The following is a 23,435-nucleotide window of genomic DNA, read 5'->3' as shown; positions in this document are numbered from 1 at the left end:
AAGCTCTGATGCCAAGGGCACAAGAACACCCAAGAGTGAAGTACAAAGAGGCCATTGCTTAAAGAAGAAGAAATGGTTACAGATAGATGGAGAAAAAAAGCAGCAGAGACAATATTGGTCAGCATAGCAAGCAGCTATCACAGCTCCTTGGCTGCCTACTACTGTTAATTTTTTTTGTTGGCATGATGGCAAAGGACAGTTTTAACAAGTGATATACAAAAGGGCAATACAGTACCTTTGATGTTGACAGGGTGCTCCTCCCAAGCTTTGATAATATAGCAATGCCTTAGGCACAGAGAATAGATTAGATAGATTCAGATGATTTATATTGTGCTGGTGAATGCAATATCTCAGATGCTCAGGAGAGATGTAAATCTGGCAAGAACAAAATTCATTAAAATTAAAGAAATATTATGCCACTGCTTATGATTTCAAGTCATGAGACAAACAGCTGTTCAGCTAGTCTTGACAGGAGCCAGGTCTGTTTTCTGTTTAGATTTTGAAATGTACTGTAACCGACACACAATGCAATAAAGTATCTCTGAAGCTTCAGTGATTCTATTTACCATTCTGGCAAGAGGGAATTCAATGCATCTTACTACCCTGGGGGACAGTATTTTGTACACAGCCTCTCTTAGAATTTGTTCTGGGTTTTGTTTCTCTACTGTGGATACTTTTTAATGAAAGGTCTGAAATCACCGCACAGTTGCCTGTGGCACTGGATAAAGATCATGCTGCATGTCATAAGGACTAACAATTTGCTAAAAGAGGGTCAAACATATTTTAATGTGAGGATTAGTTGACGATGTCTCTGTTTGACTTCTGGGCTGTTTTTGTTGGTTTCATAGATTTCATAGACGTTGGGGCTGGAAAGGGCCTTGAAGATCATCAAGTCCAGCTCCCTGCCCCAGGGGCAGGAAGTCAGCTAGGGTCAAAGGATCCCAGCAAGATAATCAACCAAACGTTTCTTGAATGAATCCAGAGTAGGTTCCTGCACCACTTCCGGAGGGAGTCTATTCCAGGTCTTGGGGCCCAAACAGTAAAGAAGTTTTTCTTTATGTCCAGTCTAAAATGGTCTTGGAGGGTCCTCGGGCCTGCACTGTTCAATTTCTTTATTAGTGACTTGGACGAGGGGGTGAAAAGCACCCTGTTGAAATTCACTGATGACACCAAGATTTGGGGTGAGGTGGGTGTGCTAGAAGGGAGGGACAGGATACAGCTGGACCTGGACAGGTTACAGGGGTGGGCGAATGAGAATAGGATGGGTTTCAATACTGATAGTGCAGGGTGCTGCACTTGGGCGGTAAGAACCAGCAGCATACCTATCGGCTGGGGAACTCCCTTCTCAAAAGCACAGTGGCAGAAAGAAATCTTGAAGTAATTATTCAGTCCATGATGAACATGGGCCGACAACATGAGAATGCGGTCAGTAAGGCTAACCACAATTGTAGCAGCACAGAGTCCTAGGGGTGGCCGTAATCTCCCCTAGTGCCCCCTACCATACCAAGTTGGTGTTAAAGCACCCTCGCATCTCGCCCACATCTTTGATGTTAACAATGTTTAAGGGAGGCTACCCTTAGTCCTCTCTGACATGGTGCTCTGATGTATCCCAGTCTTAGTTCCATCTTGGGTGACTCGGTGCACCCCAGCCTTATGGGCTATGCGTGGCTCCAACCACCCCTGTACCACGCCCCAAGCCTCGCAGATGTACCAGACATTGTTTGGTTGATTTCCCTCTCTATGCCCCACTGGCGCTGTCTGGCTTGCCTCGCAGCCTGCACCTCCACTGGCGCACTCTGGCTTGTCCCCTTTTTGGGGCTTCTCACAACTGCCTGCAATGGAGCTTCTCTCCTTAGGGCTCAGGCGGCCTCGGCCTTACCTGGCCCCCTCTCAATCGTCTGCTCTCCTTCTCAGGGCTGGGGTCAGTGCACCCCTGAATGTTGTGCCTTCTGGCACCAGGGTCCCTATGCTACCATGGAGCCCCTATGAGGTCTTCTCCAACCCCTAATAGTCTCACTCAGTCCTCCAGTCAAAACAGCAAACACAAAAACATAAAAACACAAAAGCCCTGGGCTAGAACATAAAAACTAAGCCATCCGGCCAAGCAACATTCAGTCCCTACTGAGAAATACTCCAACCCACAGCAGCGATCTGGGATGCTCATGCAGTCGGGCTTCTCCCCTCTGTCTGCACTGGCCGAGCTCCCGCTCCCTTGGCTGCCAGGTGGGAACTGTCCTCCTGGCCTCACGCCTGGGGCTTAAGAAGGGCCAAGCCCTACCCCTTCCTGTCAGCTGGCTCCACCAGGCGTGAGGCTCCACAGCACCTGTGACTCTGGCTGCCCTAGTGACTGGCAGCTGAGCCTCCCACTTCTTGCCACTTGGGGTCTCTCCTGAGCCATTTTCTGTTCTTAGGCGGAGGGCACCTGAGTGCTCTGCCACACACACCTTGTCATACATCCACAGATGCATCACGAGCAGGTCCAAGAAGGTGATTCCCCATCTATGCGACATTGGTCAAGCCACAGTTGGAGTACTGCATCCAGTTCTGGGCACCGTGCTTTAGGAGGGATGTGGCTAGCTTTGAGAGGGTCCAGAGGATGGCCACTCACATGATCTGGGGACAGCAGGGCAGACTCTATGAGGAGAGGATATGGGACCTGAACCTGTTCAGCCTTCACAAGAGAAGTCTGAGAGGGGACCTGGTGCCCGTCTCTAAACTTACCAGGGGGGCCCAGCAGGGAATGGGAGAGACCCTGTTCCCCCAAGCACCTCTCGGAGTAACAAGGAATAACGGCCATAAGTTGTTTGAGAGTACGTTCAGGCTGTACATTAGAAAGCACTACTTCACAGTCAGGATGGCTAGGATCTGGAAGCAACTTCTAAGGGAGGTGGTGCTCGCTCCTACCTTGGGGGTCTTTAAGCAGATGCTTGACAGTTACCTAGCTGGGGTCATATGAGCCCAGTATTCTCTCCTGCCCCTGGCAGGCGGTCGGACTTGAAGATCTATTTAGGTCCCTTCTGACCCTACATCTATGAATCTATGAGTTGAAGACTGTTGGTCCTTGTTTTTCCTTGGGGCGCTCTGGTGAACAGATGTTTTCCCACATCCTGATGTACATCCCTTGCGTACTTATAGGCAGCCACCAGGTCACCCCTGAGCCTGCACTTTTCCAGGCTGAAGAGTCCCATGGCTCCAAGCCTCTCTTCATAAGGCCTGTTCTCTTGTCCTCTGATCATGAGCATGGCTCTCCTTTGGACCCTCTCAAGCTTCTCGACATCCTTCTTGAATTGCGGAGACCAGAATTGGATGCAGTACTCCAGCTGCAGCCTCACCAAGGCCAAGTACCGTGGGAGGATGACATCCTGGGATTTACTTGAGAAGAATCTATGGATACAAGCCAGAGTTTTGTTTGCTTTACCAGCTGCAACACTGCATTGGTGGCTAATGTTTATCTTGTGCTCAATCATGACCCCAAGTCTCGTTTAGCCGTGGTGCTATTGAGCGTAGCACTGTTGAGCAAATAAGTATGCTGCGTGGTTTTTTTCCTGAGGTGGAATACCTTGCATTTTTCAGTATTGAATGTCATCAAGTTTATATCCGCCCACTTTCTAAGTGTATCCAAGTCAGCCTGGATCACTAGCCTATCCTCAGGTGTGGATGCTATGCCCCAAAGTTTCGTGTCATGGGTGAACTTGGCCAGTATGCTTCTGACACCAATGTCCACATGATTGATAAAGATGTTGAAGAGAACCGGTCCAAGGACAGAGCCTTGGGGGACACTGCTGGTCACGGCACACCATAATGATTTGTTTCCATCAACGACTATTCTGTGGGTCCAATTTCAGAGCCAATTTCCCAGCCATTGGACAGTGGTGTAGCCAAGGACATGGTTGGCCAATTTTTTTCTATGAGGAGATCATGGTACACCAGATGAAAGTCTTTATTAAAGTCCAGATATATGATGTCAATCTCTTTTCCCTTGTGCAGGTGATATGTCACCTGGTCACAGAAGAAGATGAGATTGGTCAGGCAAGACCTACCCCTGATAAACCCATGCTGGCTATCCCTCAGGATGTTGCTATCAGCCAGCTCATCAAGAAGGGTCTCCTTGATAATTTTCTCCAGAATCTTACTGGGATTGAGATCAAGCTGATTGGCCTGTAATTCCTGGGATCTACTTTCTGCCCTTTCTTGAAGATGGGTACCACAATCGCCTTCTTCCAGACTTCAGGTACTTCACCTGAGCACCACGAGTTTGTGAATATTTTTGTCAATGGTTGGGCTATGACACCTGCCAACTCCTTGATTACTCTAGGGTGTAATCTGTCAGGACCTGCTGACTTGAAGGTGTCCAGCCTCTCCAGGTGTTCCTTTACAAGGTCTACACTGATGCTGGGTATAAGTACGCCCTCACCCTGGCTATCCTGCATCATGCTAGGTAGGGCAGTCCCTTTAGGCTGATGAAAGACCGACGTGCAGTACCCATTAAGCAGGTTGACTTTTTCCTGGGTGTCGGTTATCAGTTGTCCCATTTGGTTCAGCAGGGGTCCGATGTTACCCATGGGTTTTTTTTTTCTGACTCCCTACATATCTGAAAAAGGACTTTTTATTATCCTTGATATGTGATTCTAGATGGAGCTTCGTTGCAGCCTTGGCTTTTCTGATCTGCTCCCTACAGGTACAGACCAGTGCTGACTACTCCTCCTTGGTGGCGATTCCAGCCTTCTATCCTTTATAAGTCTCTCTTTTTAGGTGAAGGAGGTCCTCGAGTTCCCTGCTGAGCCAAGGGGGTTGCTGTGCCCTTTTGCTACCCTTCTTCCGAGATGGGAGGGACAACACTTGTGCTGTTGGGATCACTCCCTTAAGGAGCAACCACTCCCCTTGGAATCCTCTTCCTGTTGATTCGTGGTCCCTTATGGCCTTGACAATGAGCCTCCTGAGCTTATCAAAGCCAGTTTTCCTATAGTCAAGGTCTTCTGCATTACTGACTGACTTGCCAGCTTTGCAATGGATAGTAAAGATGATCAGCTTGTGGTCACTATCACCCAGCTTTCCATCGATTATTAGGTCACTTACTAGATCATCCCCTTTGGCCAGTACCAGATCCAGCAACTCTGGAAGTTAGGGCCTTCCTGGAACATGCAGTGTTGACAAAAATATCTATTTGATGAGTTGATGATAAGGATGAAAACCAAATCCTTTTGCCTTATGTTTCTGCATAATGCAAAACAGACATCTGAGATGCTGAAGGATCATGCAAAAGTTAGCTAGTACGGCTGGACAATTCTTTTTTCTTGGACAATTTTGACTATTTTGCCAAATAATTAAATACTGTGATATTTCACCTACAAACCACAGTTTGATTTGCTACAGGGCTCAGGGGAATTGCAAACAGGGTTCCGTAATCTAACTGCATCGTCTGTCATGCATCACATTCTCCACTCTGGTATATCATCAGGATCCAAACACATCATGCACCTGGAGATGTGTAGTCCATCAAGGACTCTCACCCACAGAAGAGAATGGAGACATGAAGCAATCAAACTACGATTCCCATGATGCACCATCACAGCAGATCCCTTTTGGATCTTTGGATGATATGTTTCAGTTTCAGGCATTCAGTTTTTAATTGGAAAAAGAAATCAAAAGTTTAAAAAAAAAATAAAAAAAGCACACGCACACACAGTTACTTTAAGTGAAAACTGTGGTTTACATCAAGAATAGATCTGATGGAAAACTTTAAGCCAGATCCACTAGGCAACAGGCTCTGAAGCCCACAATCCAGGTCTCCCCGCCTCACTGTGCAGCCATCAAAATCTGATGTCCAGCACCTTTAATTCGAGAGTACACTCGCCTTACTCGCACACCAACCGGATTTGAAGAACACACTCTGCGTTTCCCAAACAGAGATCATGGTGTGGGTAAGTCCAGTTGGATTTCTAGACTAGTTCTTTGAAAAGGCCACCTCCTTTCGGGTGTGAATCTTCAACGCCAGCTACCCCTGTCTTCAGTTCACTCCAGCATTTTGAATTCTACTAGGCAGTTTTGGAAGACATCTGAGAGCACATATTCCCTGGTTTCTAGTTTTGGAGTAACTGAGGCAGAGTCTACAAACATTGACTGGAACCTACCAAGCCTGTCATCTTCTGCTTTGCAGCCTAGGGATTGATGGATACTAAATGCATATGAAAATACAGTGCTGTGATAGACACAAGAGTTCATAGTAAAATAATCCCTGCCCCAGAGACCAGAGTTCACAGAGATAACCCCTGCCCCAGAGACTTTACAATAGACAAGACAAATGAATGGCAGGAGAAGAAGAAATCATAAATGCCCCTTTTCATCTCTTCCCTTCAGTTCAATCTGGCATATGTAGAAGTGAACTTGGTTTAATTGGGGTTTGGAACACTGGTGTTGTACTATAATTAAGTATCATAATGCCTCTTTTATTTATGAATAATGGCTGAAGTCTAGTCTGTCAGGTACAGATTACAAATATATGAAAAATTGTTAAACAGATACGTTTATGACTGACATCTGGGCACTTAATACATTGCATCTATCCAGAACTAATTATATATTATCCAGAAGACTGAAAACTCCAAAACTCTCCTGGTCTCACAGATTAGCAATACCCATTCTATAATGGGGAGAATGGGAAGTTCATTTAATATGTTGTCATTTCTGATTTTGAGCTTTGATTGTTAAGCCTGCTTAACCAAGTCCTCAGGTTAAATATAAAAATCATTACATCATTTAACACTCTGACTTAGACAAAAAAAAATCAAGAAATTCAAAGTTAGAGCTGGCATCGCTTCCATAAAATTTTCTCAAAGATAAATAATTACTATTGAGTTTCAGAAGGTTTTTCTGCTTGCCTTCCCTTCATACACTGACACCAGAGGGACCACATTCACAAACATGTGCATGTGTGCACACACACGCACGCAAAGCAGAACAGAAGAGACCAATTAGGTTTTAGTGTGCCATAAAAACAAGCAGTGCCAGTCTTCAGAACATGTAGCTGCCGATGTCACCAGCTGAGGGAGTAGGGCATGTCTGTCCTATAAACCATAGGCCATGCTCTGCATTCAGAGAGGATCACACACAAATCACAGTTACTCGGAGATGCACAAGAAAATCCTAAAACAGATTTTTAACCTAGAAATTAGATGAAGGGCAGGTTTTATCCATTGGTCTGCAACTCCTGCAAATACATTTTCTAGTGTTTTTGTTTAAATCTATTAAGAGAAAGGGTTTTCATTATTTCCCTTGGTAGCATATTCCACAATTTCAATTAGGTCATTCTTCTTGCTATTTCACATAATTTTTTTCACCCTTAATTTCATCCCAGACTTTATACTGCTTCAAGTAATTCTCTTTCCTTGGTTTTCTACAGGCATTAAAGACACCTATACTTACCATTCCCTGCATCTTACCATGCAAACCATCATTAGTGCTATTATACCCCCCTGAGCCATTCTCCAAATTGCTTGTGTTCCTCTTCTCTGAACTCCTTCCTGTTTGAATCTTTTCAGTAAGCAAGTATATCCCAGTGCATTTTCCAGTGCCATTTCATCAGAGTAAAATTATGACCTAATACCCCAGTGTGAAGAGCGAAATATATCATAGGCCACAAACTCAATCACAGCCTCAGCTGATACAAATCAGCATAGTTGCACTGAAGTCGCATCATTTTTAACTAGGCTTAGGATGAAGCCTATTGTTATTACTTGGATTGTAAAAAGGAAGCATCTTTTAGCTCTATGTTTGGAGGCCACCTGGCACAAAGGGACCTGTTCTCTGAGCATCCTCAGCACCTCCCCAATAAAAGTAATAATAAATAAGCCTGTGTCCTCACGGAGTGTTGACCAGTACAGGTGATTTGTCTCACAGAATCATAGAAAGTTAGGGTTGGATGGGACCTCAGGTGTCATCTGGGCCAACCCCATGCTCAAGGCAGGACCATCTAGCTCCATCCATTTGAGAACAGTCTAGGTCCATCCTCTTTGAAACTACCCATCAGGTAGTGAAAGGCTGCTATCAGATCCCCTCTCAGTCTTCTCTTCTCCAGACTAGATAAGCCCAGTTCCTCAACTTCCCCTCGTTAAGTCATGTGCCCCAGCCCCTGAACCATTTTTGGTGCTCTCCACTGTACTTTTTCTAAGTTGTCCACATCTTTTATATAGTGGGGGGCCCAAAACTGGAGACAATAGTCCAGATGTGGCCAAATAGAGGGGAATAAACACCTCCTTCAATCTGTTGGCAACACTCCTACCAATGCAGTCCAGTATGCCCTTAGCCTTCTTGGCAACAAGGGCACACTGCTGGCTCATATCCAGCTTATTGTCCACCATAACCCCCAGGTCCTTTTTTGCAGAGCTGCTGCTTAGCCAGTCAGTCCCCGGGCTGTAGCAGTACATGGGATTCTTCCATCCTAATTGCAGGACTTTGCATTTGTCCTTGTTGAACCTCAGGAGATTTCTTTTGGCCCAATCCTCCAATTTGTCTCAGTCACTCTGAATCCTACCCCTACCCTCCAGTGTATCTACTATACCCCCCAGCTTGGTGTCATCCACAGACTTACTGAGGGTGACCTCCATCCCATCTCCCAGACCACTGATAAAGGTTTTTTCCCAATCATACTGTTTTACTAGGAATTTCTGCATGTTAGTGAGATGAAGAGGGATTTAAAAAAAAAACAACAAAACTTCAAGGTTATCTATCCTCAATGCAAGTCCTTTCCTTGGGGCCACTGACATCAATATACTTCAGATTAGTTCATTTCCTGTGCTGACTGGGAGATTATAGCATAGCTGTAATGTAATGTATTGCAACACAAAAGCTGCCAAACACCTGAACACAATGCAGCACCTCAAAATCATCTTTAATTGGCACATGAAGCATATGCATTTGTCAATGCTAACCTCTTCATCTAAGAACTCAACCCTACAAATGTCACCACTTTCTAAGTTCAGTATAAAAGGAGATTCTCTTTTGAAATAAAGGGAATTATACGTTAACTTTGACTGAAGAACCCTTTTGCCACATAGAAAATTGCTGTAGCTCCACCCCTTCAGGAACTGTAGTCTGTTTCTTGTCCTTCACTTTATGTGATGATAATTACATACCTGTCACCTACCTACTGCATTTAGAAGGCAAGTTGCACATTTTCCTCAACAACCTACCACTTAGTTCTCTCCCACTTTTTAAATAGTGCTGACTGGTAGTTTTTAATTAAGATTTGACAGTTGAAATTTGCATTCCAAAAGCCAGCTGAAGTCCCAGGAATTAGGTTGTCTATTATTTTACACTCAGCGCACTCTACATTCACACAACATTGCAGAGTAAGAGTGTCCTGCTCAAGTCTTCATTGCTCACAGAGACAGCCACACGAGAGGGTGAGAGGCTACCTCTCCCAGACCATTGTGAATTGGCATTTTGCGGTTTGATGCTCAGCTAATGGAGTGTAATTAAGCATGCTGTGTCATCTGTGTAACTCAGATAAAAACATTGTTCTTGTCTGATTAATTATTCATTCATACCTGCTAGCTCAAGAAACTATTACTATCAAATGAGCAAAACGCAGAGTATTATTGGCACTGAAATTTGGGATGGCCATGGGGCTAAAACAAGGGGCCATTGCATGTTACTAGGATATATGACAGAATTTTATATTCCACTGAAGATGCCCTGGCCATGACTTTGACTCACTTGCATCAGTTTAACCCTGATTACCATTGAGTTCAATGGAGCTGTTTTTGATTGATGCTAGTATAAGTCACATCAGAATTATTTCTCAACTGCTAGAGCCTTGGATTTGCTTTTAAAAAAACAGCTGGTTAAGCATAACAACCATACTTACACATTCTTCATAAAGCTAAACCTCAGCTCTGACTGCCATTAAAAACAAACCAAAAAAAATCAATACTCCTGTTTAACCATTCCAGTTACTCACAATACCATTGGCAGCTGCTTACCTTTCCAACAAGAGAAAACCACAATGGTATAATATCATGAAATAGAGAGAGCACTGTCAGGTTTATAAAAGATTTCCCTTTGCAAGTAAAATAAGTGTCTAAATTTAGGAGAGAGGCAAGGTTTTCCTAGGGTGACTGAACTAACTCCATAACTGGGATAGAGTCAAACACACTTTCTAATGTAGGAGTACATTTAGAAGCATATTCCTCTTCTACTTGCTAAAGTGGTAAAAAATTGTAGAAAGTGTCACCAACAAATTCATGACACCTATCTGTGAAATGTCATATTTTATTTCCCACTTTCAGTGGCCAAATACGTACTCTCTCATGTGCTGAAGGGTACAAAACACAATATAGGACTTAAAATCCATTATAGGTGTACATGTACATTATACATGAAGCCATATATCAACGTAGGTACTGACTATATCCAAAGGAAATATCTCGGACTCTTAGAAAGATCATGTTCTTTATACCAAAGGTCTTATTCCAATATGCTATATCCATACATCAAAAACTTCTGGAATATTTAGTTTGGATCTATAACAATACTGTACACATGGTTGGGGCTTATTAAAAGCATGATGAAAAAACAACAGTGGTTTAAAATGTAAGTTAACAAAACATCCTGGAATATTTCAACTTTACCTGGATGTATTAAAGGGATTTTGCAGGTGCAATAATTATTATTAATTAACATGTTTGCCTATACCAAATGACCTCACATGGTCTGGGTAGTGAAGTTATGCAGTATAGAACTATGTGCTGAATTTCATTTTCTGTATCAATTTATAATCAGGGATCCTGGTTTTCTATGATAAAAAAAAAAATCACAAATTCTCTGTTAAAAATCCCAAAATCTGTGGTTAAAATGAAATGCCCTCCACAGCCCTCCCCACCCCCCACCCCAACTGCCCAGCCCTGCTTGTGCCCTTTGCCTCCCACCCACAGCCTCTGCCCCCCAGGCCTGCAAGAGGGGCCCCCTATCTTCCAGGGCTATAAGGTCAAGGACCCAAGTCTGCAGCCCCCTGTCCCCAACAGAAGTCAGTGACTGCTACAGCAGCAGCACAAGCTGGCTTCTCCCCTGCTGCAGGCTTGGGCAGGGACAGCTCCCAGTGGCAGCATGCACTTCAGGGGCACAGGAGGGACTCGCACCCCCCAGATCTGTGTGGCAAGGCAGGTGTGCACTGCCCCTGTGCACATAGAGGAAGTGTGGCCAGGGTAGTGCAGAGCTTGCAGTGGCAGGCAGCTTTCATGTTTGGCCACTCTGTGCCCCACCATGCCAGTTGCACATGTGGTGCTAGGGAGGGCCTGGGGGACAGCAGCAGAGTGGAGAGCACAGCGTTTGTGACCCAGGGTTTGCAGCTGGCCAGGCGCTCTGGCTGGGGGAGGGTTTTTTTTGCAGTTCCTGCTCCTGGCCAGAGTGCCTGGCCAGCTGCAACCACCCCCCTCGGACCAGAGAGTGCCCAAGCTGGCTGCGGGCTGAGGGAGCAGAGAGGCTTCAAACCTCCCCTGCTCCTGGCTGGAGTGCCTAAGTTGGCTGGGGGCTAAAGGAGCAGGGAGGTTTGCAGGAGGATGGGTTTTCCAGTCTGCAGCTGGTTGGGAGTGGTGGGGGTTTGCAAATAGCTGAGCACTCTGACCGGGAGTGGGGAGGCTGCAAGCTCCCCCCCTGCAAGAGTGCCCAGCCGGCTGCAAACCTCCCCACTCCCTCAGCCCCGAGTCTGCTTCCCCCCACCAACCCTGCTCCGTAACCCCCACTTATCTCTAGCAAGAAGAGCAAGCTGGAAGCAACCTCCAGTAAGTGCAAGTGTTGGGCCCCACCCTTCCTCCTCTCCCCTCCCCTCTGGGCAGGATTGAGGGTTTCCTGCCCCTTTTTCAAACAGCTCTTGTAAGCCGGAACTCAGCCAGCCTCCAGAGCTCTTTGCAAAAGGGGGAAATCCATGGGTTTCTCTTCTAAAAGGGGATATCTATGTTTTCTCTGACAAAAATGGGAAACCTGTGGTTTTCTCTGTTTTTCCATTGGAAAACAGATCCCTGTTTATAATTCACCTAAGAAAATATCCCTTTATATTTGATACAAAAGTGGTTCCTTTTATGAGTGGGACAGACTGGACAGATCAAAAGCTTTCCCTTTCCTGCATCAGTGAAGACAAATTTCCGTTACAGAACACCAGTCAATCCTTAGCCCTTCATAGTGATATACAGCTAAGGAAGACAATACAGAATTAAAGCCCAGGCAGACAAAATATTTTCACCGGTGTAACATTGCCTAATCCATTGAAAAATTAACCCAGGAAAAATCAGGACACAACTCCACTGATGATGGACCAGGGGCCTAAAGACAGGCTAAGGCCAAGAGCATCAAGAGTCTGGTGGTCCCTGACAAACAGATAGACAAGGCTAGAAGGTCCTGAGTAACAAATCCAGATAGAGCCAGGGGCCCAGGAAACAGGTAGAGCCTTGCCAGGGCCAGGGACTTGGTGGGCTGACATACAGACAAGGCCAGAGGGCCCAGAGAAATGAATCCAGGGTAAGACTTGTGAAGCATGGATATGGCTATGGGGGAGGATGGAGGCCATGATTAATGCCCTTAAGGCATGATTATAATCAAAAGGGCCATGAATATCATCCTAAGGTGATTAGGGCCTGTTGGCTAATGATCCATGCACAAAGGGCTAGCTCAGTGCCGATAGGGCATGAGTGGTGTGAACCAGAGGTAGAATATTTTTGTTAGCGGAATACAGATCTGGTGACAAGGTCTGAGGGTCGGGAAGAGTAAGTAAAGTGAGACTGTGGATGGCATCAGTACGATCCCTCAAAGACTCTGGGGGCAGCCCCCTTATGTGCTATAAGTTACATCAAGGCATGGCAGGAAAGATAGGAAAAAAGGGGTACTCTGAAGAGCTGGAGGAAGGGGAAAGGGAGAACCACTAGGGGGCACCACGGCAGTCCCCGAAGCCAGTCTTGTTACACTGTACATTCCTGATCCTGCTAGAATTTACACTGGCCACATCTACACAAGGGGCTGACTGCACAGTAGCCCAAGACTATTGCACAGTAGCATCGTATGGCAGAAACTTTGACATGATGCTACTGCACTCTTGTGCTATTGCAGTCAGTGTCATTAAAAAGCCATTCATTGGTGCTAATGCACAGTAACACAGATTACTGCATAGTCATTTAGTACTTATATAAAAAGGAGCTGTTTAGTTTCATTTGATATGTGATGTCACTTTCTCTTTATAGGTTGGTGAATGCTAATACATTTTGGCTTGCTGCTGCCTGATGAACTGTCTGTGCTCGTTGTTTGCTCAGGATGCTGGCTCCAGCCTTGGCCTTCTTATGTTTCAGATTTCACTTATACTTCTACTTGTAAAATAGATTCCCCATCAACCTCTGTCCTACAGCAAGAAAGCATGGAAGGCCAAGAAGTTTCTTTTCAGATCTTGATCAGGTATGGAGTAGCAGCATCTACTTGTACTTGTATAAACAAGTACTAAATGATTGTGCAGTAATGACTGTGCAGTCAGTGTCTCATGTAGATGCAGCCACTGATACACAAAAACGATCTAAATTACACTAGAGTATATGTTCATCTGTCCGTACCCTAAAGGTAATCTAACAGTTCCCTCTCAAAGACAGCTATCAGATATGTTGGGGGAGAGCAGGGAGGCGTAACCAAATGCTTAAATGAAATCTCTTCAAATTCAAGATTAATTAGATTTTATTCTAGAACTGAATAGGGCCTATTTTCCCATTCTGATTTAAATACAATGAGGTAATATTGGCAGCTACACTAGGCAGATTATATCCCAAAAGAGCAACACCTCCTATAATATTGGCCCCGTTTCATCCAATCCCACCCTGAATTCAAAACTGAGCTCTACTCCAAAAATGTGGTCATGTCTACACAATACACTGACTGTGCAGTAGCGTAATACAACTGTGCAGTAGCATTGCATGACAACAACCATGATGCAACACTACTGCACAGTAGTATTATGTTACTGTGCAGTCAGCATCACAAAAAAGATGTTTGTTAGTGGTACTGAGCAGTAATTTGGGTTACTGCATGGTCAGTTACTGTGCAGCAACAACTGCACAGTCAGCATCTTGTGTAAATGCAGCCACTCCATACCTGATCAAGATCTGAAAAGGACCTTCTTGGCTTTCCATGCTTTCCTGCTGCAGGACAGGGGTTGGTGGGGAATCGATTTCACAGGTAGGAGTATAAGAGAAATCTGAAATGTAAGAAGGCCAAGGCTGGAACCAGGATTCTGAGCAAACAGTGCGCACAGACAATTCATCAGGCAGCAGCAAGCCAAAATAAATTAGTATCCACCAACCTATAAAAAGCAAGTGACATCACATATCAAACAAATCCTCTGTGTAACAGCATCATCCCTTGCAGTCTAGATGTTGCCAAAGCTGTGACTGAGAGAATATGATTCAGAAGCAAGTCGCTCCTCAGGCCTTGAGCAACAAAACCCTTAGCTGCTTCACCCCATGACAGGGCAACAGCAGAATTACCAGCAGCAATGAAGTCAGCACAGCAAGGGAGTCACCTGTTTTCCTGAAGGGCAGAGTGAGGCTTAACAGTGGTGCTCCGGCCATGCTGTGAAGCTAGATACAGCTAAATGTAATGCCACAGGAAAGAACTGACTGCTCCTATATTTGGACAGGATGGAAAATGAATTGGGATGTCCTTTCCTGCTAAGATTTTGAGCAGAGGCTCTCTGACTGAGACATGGAGCTAGCTACACCAGGTAGCCATGTATCATCATTCTTTTGAAAGCATGAGCTATAATTTTTTTAACTGGTGGATCTATGAAAAATAGTGGAGCTGTGAGACAGTGGTGATAGATGGGTAAGTAGCATCACCTGACCATCACTGCGAAAAAGCCAGAGATTTCTAAAATGTATCAGTCTTAATAAGAGCTGGTTCCCATCTCCCCTTCCAACTTTTCTCCCAGGACATCTCTGGTTCCAGCTTTTGCACACTTGCAGCTATCCCAGGTGTGACTATCCTGCCCTATCCTATCACATGAAGTGCTCTGCTGTGTTTCTTGGGTGCTGAATCAAACAAGCCTTTCCAAGCTCCTCTCCTGCAGAAACCCAAAAGTGAAAATGTAAGTTGAAAGTATTAACTTGCATTTCCAGGGATGGAAGTGAGAGTTGACGGGCCTTTTACAAAGATGTTTCTCTTTAAATATTAATATCTGCCTCATGAGGGGAAGAATGAAGTTGCACAGATCTTTGGGATGCACATGGTATCCTGAGGCACTGATCCAAACAGCACCTTGCTGGGAAGAGTGGAACAATGTCTCCCAAAAATTTGCTCAAGAGTCCATGACTGGGACACAGTCTGTGAAAAACCTCAGTGCAACTGATTGCTGCTATAAAGTGACTAAAGAGCATTTTTAAGACTCAACTGGCAAGAGAGCACATGATCTCACTGGGCCTTAAAAATTTAGGGCACTTGTACACGTGATGATGTCACGATGTAAACGGGATAAAAGATTGGGTTGTGTGTGTTAATGATGTCACATATTACACATATGTGAGTGTCGGGGCAAGCCGAAACGAATGAATCGAGCCCCAAGGTCACGGTGGGCCAGGGTGGCGATTGGAACGTGAACAGGTGGAATTAGTGGCAGCGGAGTCTGAGCGGCACGGGAAGCGTATTGGTTTCGAAATTAGATAGGTTTATTTACTCACACTTTGAAGTGGAGGCACAGTTCTTTCTTCAGTTACAGTTAACGAATGCGAACACCAAACAACGGAGGGGTCTGTTGGCCCACGGGGTTCACAGTGAGCCCTTGCTTTCTACCCCTGAGGGATAGGTGCGGCTGCCCACTGCTAGTCCCAGGGCTGGTCAACAGCTCATGAAAGGAACCACGAAAAGAACAAGAACTGTAACTCACCGAGACGATGGAGTCGTGACGCCAGTCCACGAAGCACAATTGGGATGGTCGAGAGTGAAAGCCGAGGTCGATTGCCAAAAAGACAGGAACCGACATGATGGAAGTAAGTAGGGTCGCACAGGAATCGTGGTCAAGACGGAAAGCCAAATCAGTCCAAAAGCCAGAGGATTAATATAGCACATATGTGGTACCGAGAACGGAAACGCAGTGAGAGCCCACGCCGGAGGAGACCGATAGGCCAGAAGGCCCGGCTGAGAGACAGTCCCTGGAATGCCAGCCTCTGTCTTCAGCTAGCGCAGTCTCCCCCCAGTTGTGAGACAGTCTCTGCTGAGAGCAGTCTCTGTACTCATGCTGGGTCCGTCTCTCCCTGTCTTCACCCGAGGGAGGGGCTCACTGAACTTTTATCTGAATTTAGTGGCCAATCAGAACGCTCTCTGCAGAGAAATTTCTAGTCAGATTACCTCATGTCAGGTTCTGACTGAGCATGCTCTCAGTCAGAAGCTGACACAGTCTGAGCATGCTCTGTGGGGAAAGTAGGTCAACAATGATTGACAGGTCTGCAGGTCACCCAGGGGGCACGGGCTGGGTGAGCCTTGGGACTTTCTGCTCACAGAGTCAAATGCGCATGTCAGTCCAGCTCTTCTGTGTTGGCAGCATTTAATCAAAAATTTTGCTCTGACTGTGAGTATGGGGGTTTTGAATGGGTTTGCATCACTGCAAACTAAATTATATTCCAATGTGATTTAGTTTGCAGCATTGCAACTTGGAACATTGCAGCCATTAGTCAGCTCGCTCCTGACCGCAGGAGAGGTGGGCAGCGTCTGCAGAAAAAAAAAGGGATTAGGCTCCTCAATGCTTCTGCCTTCAGCAGGCTCCTGTGGCTGGCAAGATGCCTGGGGTCAGCTAGAAATGGGATGACTTGCACCTGGGGCAGTGTAGAGAGGTGGCAGGAGGGCAGCCAGGTAAGCTGGTGGCCAGAGAAGGCAGTGGGGACAGCACATGGCAGAAGCGGCGAAGGGCCCAATCCTTCTTTTCTACAGAGACTGCCTGCCTCTCCTGAGGCTGGGAGGCGAGCTGACAGATTAATGGCCCCCCAGCAGTGGGAAAGGCAGGCAGGCTCTGCCGAAAAAAGAAAAAGGATCGGGCCTCTCGCCTCTTCTGCCTTCAGTACGTGCCTGTTGCCACCAAAACAGTAGCATATATACAGTGATGGAAAAATAAAAGCTACTGTTTCAATTAAAATCTCACCTTTTCAATTTAGGAGGCATAGAATGCAACCCTAAGGATTACAATCCTATCATGTGTACAAGCACCCCTAGAAGCCAAACAACAGTGACTAAAAAGACACAGAAAAAGGTAATAAAAATATTTCAGTTGAGATCAGAAAAGCCAGAATGGCTTATATTTATTTAGCCTGGAGAGGAGGAGAGATATATTCAGAAGGGCATAGAGAATGATCCATACCTCCTCTCAACTCTCCCCTAACATGAGGACAACAGGACACTCAATTAAATGACAAGGCAGCCAATTTATAATGAATACAGAGATAAGATAGTCCAGGCAAGCTGTAGCCAGCCACTGGAATTTACTGCCACAGGAGATCATTAAGTCAAATACTGGGGCCAGATTTTTTAAGAAGGTTGGATAATTTAATGGTTATTAACAGCATATGTTGCTAGGCAAGCTAAGGTAATAAAAATGATAATAAAATTTCATACTTTGAAATGTAAACCAGTCACCTGTGATGGTCAGTAAGGGGGTGTCCTTCTTTCCTTTTTTCCCCTTGTGAGTATGACACAATTACTTTCATGTTTTAAGGTAAAATATTATTGTGAAGAGTGGGACATTCACTCCAGCCAATGATGCAGTGCTGGTCTACAAGGACCAATAGCCTAATCCGATATGGCAGCTCTCAGGAACCAGTGTGTGAGCTCTGAGGATGCAGGAAAAGCAGACAACAGGAAGACATTTCCTCATGCACAGCTTTAGAAGCTCAAGTGAAATGTTGATGGGAAAGAACTTCTCCCCTTCCCTCCCCCTGGGTGGCAGGGCTGGTTTCAGGGGGGGCATGTGCCCCCCCCCACTTTGACTAAGGCGGCACCAGTCACCTATGCTTGGGAGACCTAACTGCTCCCATTTTAGCTTGAGCATGAACTAAAAAAAAAAATCTCAAAACAATGCTTTAGACAAGACTGATAATATGGCTGTCAAAAGGGAAAGCCAGTGCAACAAGGAAAGCAGAGGGAAGTAGTAAAGGTTCCTAACAAATGACAGGCTTTAGGCTACCTTTTATAGCCAGCAACTGATACAGGGGTGGCCAACTGGTGGTACGTGCCACAAATGGCACAGATAGCCTCTGTGCGTGGCACATGGCAGACCCAAGAGTAGACAGGGAACAACACAGCTGCAGATAGGGCAGGGAGAAGAAAACAAAGCAGCAAATTAAGCAGGAAGCAGAAAGCATTGCAGCCAATCAGGAGACGGGAGGCAGCTGGGACAGGTGTTGGGCTAATTTCTGGCACCCCAAAAAGACTGGTCCCCACTGATTTAGTACACCTTCAAAAGAACAACAGGTGGTGTAAATCTGTGTAGATGCACTGCAACCTATTACCAGGAGCTGAGGATCTAACCTGTTACATTTAGAATAGGAAACTTGGGAAAGGGTTTTTATTTCCAACATATTCTTTACCTGTCGAATGCACATAATGGTTGGATACTTTATTTTGTAAATGTGACAATCAATGTCTTCCCCATGTTTTGTAGGGGATTAAAAGAAGGAGATGGAGCCACTAGCATCGTTGTCAGGTTTCCCAACAAGTCAGTCAGAGACAGCAGGCTCTCTCTATTGAGATGGCACACTTTCATATTCATCCTCCACATACAATATTGAAAAGGTTTGCAGGATTCTCAGCAAGTATCACATCACCTCAGTCACAGTATATAATTATAGTCATGGGGAAAAAAATAGAGAAAATGATGGGAAAAATATGCAAAGCTCATCATTTCAGTGTCTAAGAACTGGGGAAGTTTTGGCATGGGAAGTTTTTCATTAACAGTAACATTAATTTTTGTTAGAAAAATTTCTTTTGATAATTTTAAAAATTGGAAAACTGAGAAACTGAGCATGTGAGTGAAAGAATGAGTCAAGTTCATGATGATTTTGCTCAGAAATCAGCAAGGAAAGGCAAACAATATTATGACCATTTGTGGATAATAATAAAATGGCCTAAAATGTCAACAAATGACCCCCTCCCTTTTTGGATTTCCAGCCTGAGATGCATTGGAGAAGGCAGGCTTTCTGAGGCTGGTGCTTAGCAAGAAAGCTGGTTGAGAAAAAGTAGGTATTTGAGATGACTGAAAATGAGGAAGGGAGATTTCCAACCAAAAAATTCAACTGGTTTCTGAGGAAAAGGACCCTCTACATCTAGCCCCTCCCCCATCAGTTTAACAACTGAACACCAAAACTTCCAGCCAAAAGCTGGGGGAAAAAATGTACCTGAGTAATTTCAGTTTGGGGATCCTTCATTTTCTGATAGTAAAAGCAAACAAAAAATAGACAGGGAAATCCTGTGCATTACATACAGCCCCTCCCCCCCCACTTCCTCAAAAATTCAAGTTTCTCTCAAAGAATTATTCTGAACCTTCTGGCCAACCCCCTGCAAGTACTTGGCATAAACTTCTGAAAGAAATTAAAATTTCTTGGACTTATTTTTATCAAAACAAAAAAAAAATTGTCATTTTAATTTTACTTCAAATGGATTGATTCCAATTTACTTTGGTGTTTGTAGACTAAAAGACATAGATTTTAAGTGTTTTTACCTCTATTTTGGGGGAGAAAGTAAAAAATGAGAAAATGAGAGACAAGAAGGGATGGAGGGAACGACAGGAGAAACCAGCCAAACACAAAGCCTAAAAATGCAAACCTGATATTTTTTAACTTTTGCACCTAAAACTAGATGGGGTATTTTTATTTCAAATTAAGAAAAATGAACATTTTTGTATTAATCTCAATTGATTAAAAACCCTAAGGTTTCGGAGCAAAATATTTATGAAACATTATGATATATAAAAGCATTGACTGATTTTACCAAGCCATCTTTGGTGGAAAAAAATATTTTGATGAAAAAATTCAGATCGGCTCTATTTAGTACTTTCTAAAAAATGTATCTCTTTCAACAGGTCTCAGGTGGAATGACACAAAAATAAGGCAGCTCAAAATCTTTTTAGCAGGCAGAACATGATCAGCCAAGTCATGATGGATCCTTATGTTCAGTCAGTATGCAATTTAGAGGTGCCCCTCTTGTCAGAAGGAAGCTGTGAGAGTGGGTCTGATTTATCAGTGCTTTGTTTGGAGTCGCATTACAATAAAGCTGGAACAATGCATCAGTGAATCAGGTGCAGTATTCCCAAGAGCAGTTGTCAGACCCCTGTTATCACAGCTATATCCTGTAATGAGCAGCACAATTGTAGATGCTGCCAGAAGAGCCCCAAATCTACATTAACCAGTTTCTAACAGCATTTGTTCTTTGCCAAAGTAGTCAAAACTGAAATCACTGAATACATAGAAGCAACTACAGTGAACCATACCTAGCTCTTGTCTTCCATTTTGCATCCCTATATATCAAAACACTGTAGTGGAGATATTAATAGCATTATTACCATTTTTAAAGATGAGGAAACTGAAGTGCAGAGAGGGAAAGTCACTTCCTAAAGTTACTCAGCAAGCCAATGTGGCACTAGAAATCGGACACAAGTTTCAAGAGTCCCAACTCCTATCCTCTCCTGTGCTCTGAAGAAGTAGAAAGGACAAGAGTTAAAGACAAACCTTCACATTCAAGCTGCCTAAATTCTGAGTTATCATCAAGAGGGAAAAAAGTATAAGGAGAGCACAGAGGGAAAGAACATAATACACCAGCCTACAGAGGAGAGCACAGCACATTTGAGGGCATCATTACTAGGCTCGAAAGTTTTACTGGGCAGACATGGCTTTAGCTATATGTTGGTTGCTCCAGTGAACAGAAAACAGTATAGTGGAGTAAGGATGGTCTTGTGTTTAAAGTTTGGGATTGGGATTTAGGATTAAGGGTTCAGTATCTAGCTCCGCCACAATTTTTCTGTGCGGCTTTGGGCAATTCCTGCTGCAGGTACAGATCCACAAAGGCATTTGGTAATTCTCTGTGGTTTATCGCCGATTCTCATGGGAGTGAGACATTCAGAAAGGAAGTAGTTGCTTGAGTAACTGGGAATGAGGCAAGGATTTTTATATCTTTTACTGGACCAGCTTTATAGTTGAGAAAGCTGTTGGATAAGCTTTCAGGCATTAAGTGCCTTTCCTCAACGCAATTAGCTAAGGGTTTATTAGCTAAGTGGCTTCTTTCCCTTCTTGTGCCTTTAGTTCTGAAAAGTGCCTGGTGACAAAAAGTGACCTGGGAAAGGGCATTTGATATCCAAAAGCTTGCTAAGCAGCTCTCCTAACTATAGTTGATCCAACAGAAGATATCTTTCAAAATCTTTGCCTCTTACACATTTCCTGTATCATCATGGCTACAACAGAACACTCTAGTACTACATTTGTGAATATGGGTCTTCATTGTCCTGGGACTTTTCCTGGTCTTTTTTTTTTTTTAAAGATCTGAAGAGTAGAACCACACTACCCCAAGGGGACATTGTGATGATACATTAATTGGCAGTTAGATATCACATTGATGGGGGAGTTCTAAGTACCCAGAGAGAAACAGCCAAGTTAAATGAGGCATAGTGAATCTTCAGTCTGCTGATAAATGAATAGATCGTAAAAGTTGTAATGAACATAAAATCCAGGAAGAACATCCCTCCCTCTTCACCTTGTATGAGTCTTATGGAGATGTGGGAGTTTCCTGAGTTACAGCTCAGGTCATAGAAAACTTCAGAGTTCACCTGGCAACACAAGAGCATCTGTAGCTTGGCTCAACCCTACAACTTCATTAGCTAATAGTAGTTGACCAGAAGGCTTCCTAGCACTAGTAGTCCAGGATTGAGAGGGTCAACACAGAGATGTAACTAGGAATTTTGGTGCCCTGGGCAGAGAGGGGAAGGAGAGGAGGTGCCAAATGCTGGGCAGTATTACCTTTGCTGCTGCAGCCACTGCTGCTATGGTATGAGCTGCTGCTGTAGTATAGGCTCCCCAAGGGTTGCCATTCTGGTGCCCCTCTAAATGGGGGTCCAGGGCGAGTTTGGGTCTAAATTAGGGTCCACTCACCCAGTCCTGGTTACACTGTTGGGTTAACAAGTGCCCCCTCCTCCCCAAAAGGCTCTATTCAGAACTAAAGGTACAAGGAGGAGAAAAGCCATTTAAGACAGTGTTTCCCAACCAGTGTGAAGCAGCACAAAAGTGTGCCGATGAACAGGTGTGCCACGGACATTTGCCATGGCAATGAGCTACAATAGATATGAAGACGGGGAATGCCCTAACTGGTGTGCTACGGAAATTTTTTTATAATGTAAGTGTGCCTTGGGCTGGAAAAGTTTGGGAAACGCTGATCTAAGACACTTAGCAAATTTCAGGACAGAAGACATCATACTGTCCTGCCCTGAAGATGTCAGAGTGAAAGGATGCCTGCAGTACACAAGTCCTCACATACCACAGAATACTTCAAAAGGGAAACCTTTCTCAAGTCATTTTATATATTTTTATAAATGGGAAAACAAAATGAGGCGGAGAGGAGTGACACGATTTGCCCGTAGTCTTTCAGCAACTTAATGGAACAGAGCCCTTCTCCTTGCAGCATGCTTCAGCTCCCCACTCTGCTCCTGTAGCCTGGTCCAGCTGTATGCTCCCCTAGTTTCCCCAGTCTCCAGCTATATCCTCTGGAATCCTACAGGAACCCTTCAGCCATCACCTCTCTCTTTCGAACCAGACAACCGCTCCGAGTCCTGCTTTTTCTCTCTCTGCAGTTTGCCATGCTGTCAGACTGAATGCACAACTTGTGGGCTCTTCCTGGTTACTAAGGGAACTTGATGTCTGTGTTACTTGACTCTACCACAATGGGTACTCCCTGCTAATTTATAGATGCTAAAGAGAAACAAGCCTGTTTTCATATCAATGAAGGGCTTAACAGGAGACAACTTTGGGCATGTGGCTCACATCACTTGTATGCATTTATTTATCGGTTTTTAAATTCCTCCTGAGAGTGGAGGTCCCAGGCATAAAACAGCTGATTAACTGCTCTGGCAATTTGACCTTCACATCAACTACACAAAATCTGGCCTGGCAACAAATAGACTGCAATGGAGGACTCTCTGGAGCTTTCTCTTTTATATCCAGGAGGGATGGCTTCCACTGTCTATGGCTTTAACATTTCTGGATCATGGACTGACTTGTGCATAGTTTACTGCTGTGCATTTTGGTTTGCCAATGAGGGATCTTTAAATCTGTTTTTTCTGGCATTTGATCCTAAAGGGAGAACTTTAGATTTTAGATGTTTAACTGCCTCTCACTATTTTTAACCATACTAGAATAACAAGGTCCTTTCTTGGACAGTAATAACAATTA

At 44.4% G+C, this 23,435-nt stretch overlaps 1 long non-coding RNA gene across 1 annotated transcript in view; it reads right to left on the bottom strand.

Moving 5' to 3' along the window:
- Positions 1–234: 234 nt before the first annotated feature.
- The window catches only part of LOC149875332 (uncharacterized), a 37,594-nt gene continuing 14,393 nt past the window's right edge, over positions 235–23,435 (bottom strand). The window contains exon 2 of the long non-coding RNA XR_016440055.1: positions 235–375. This is a non-coding gene — a long non-coding RNA (uncharacterized LOC149875332). The remainder of the gene's footprint in view (positions 376–23,435) is intronic.

This window comes from Crocodylus siamensis, chromosome 1 (assembly GCF_052110815.1).
Source record: "Crocodylus siamensis isolate JL-2025a chromosome 1, ASM5211081v1, whole genome shotgun sequence".
NCBI lineage: Eukaryota > Metazoa > Chordata > Crocodylia > Crocodylidae > Crocodylus > Crocodylus siamensis.
This window is presented reverse-complemented; position numbering and strand designations above follow the sequence as displayed.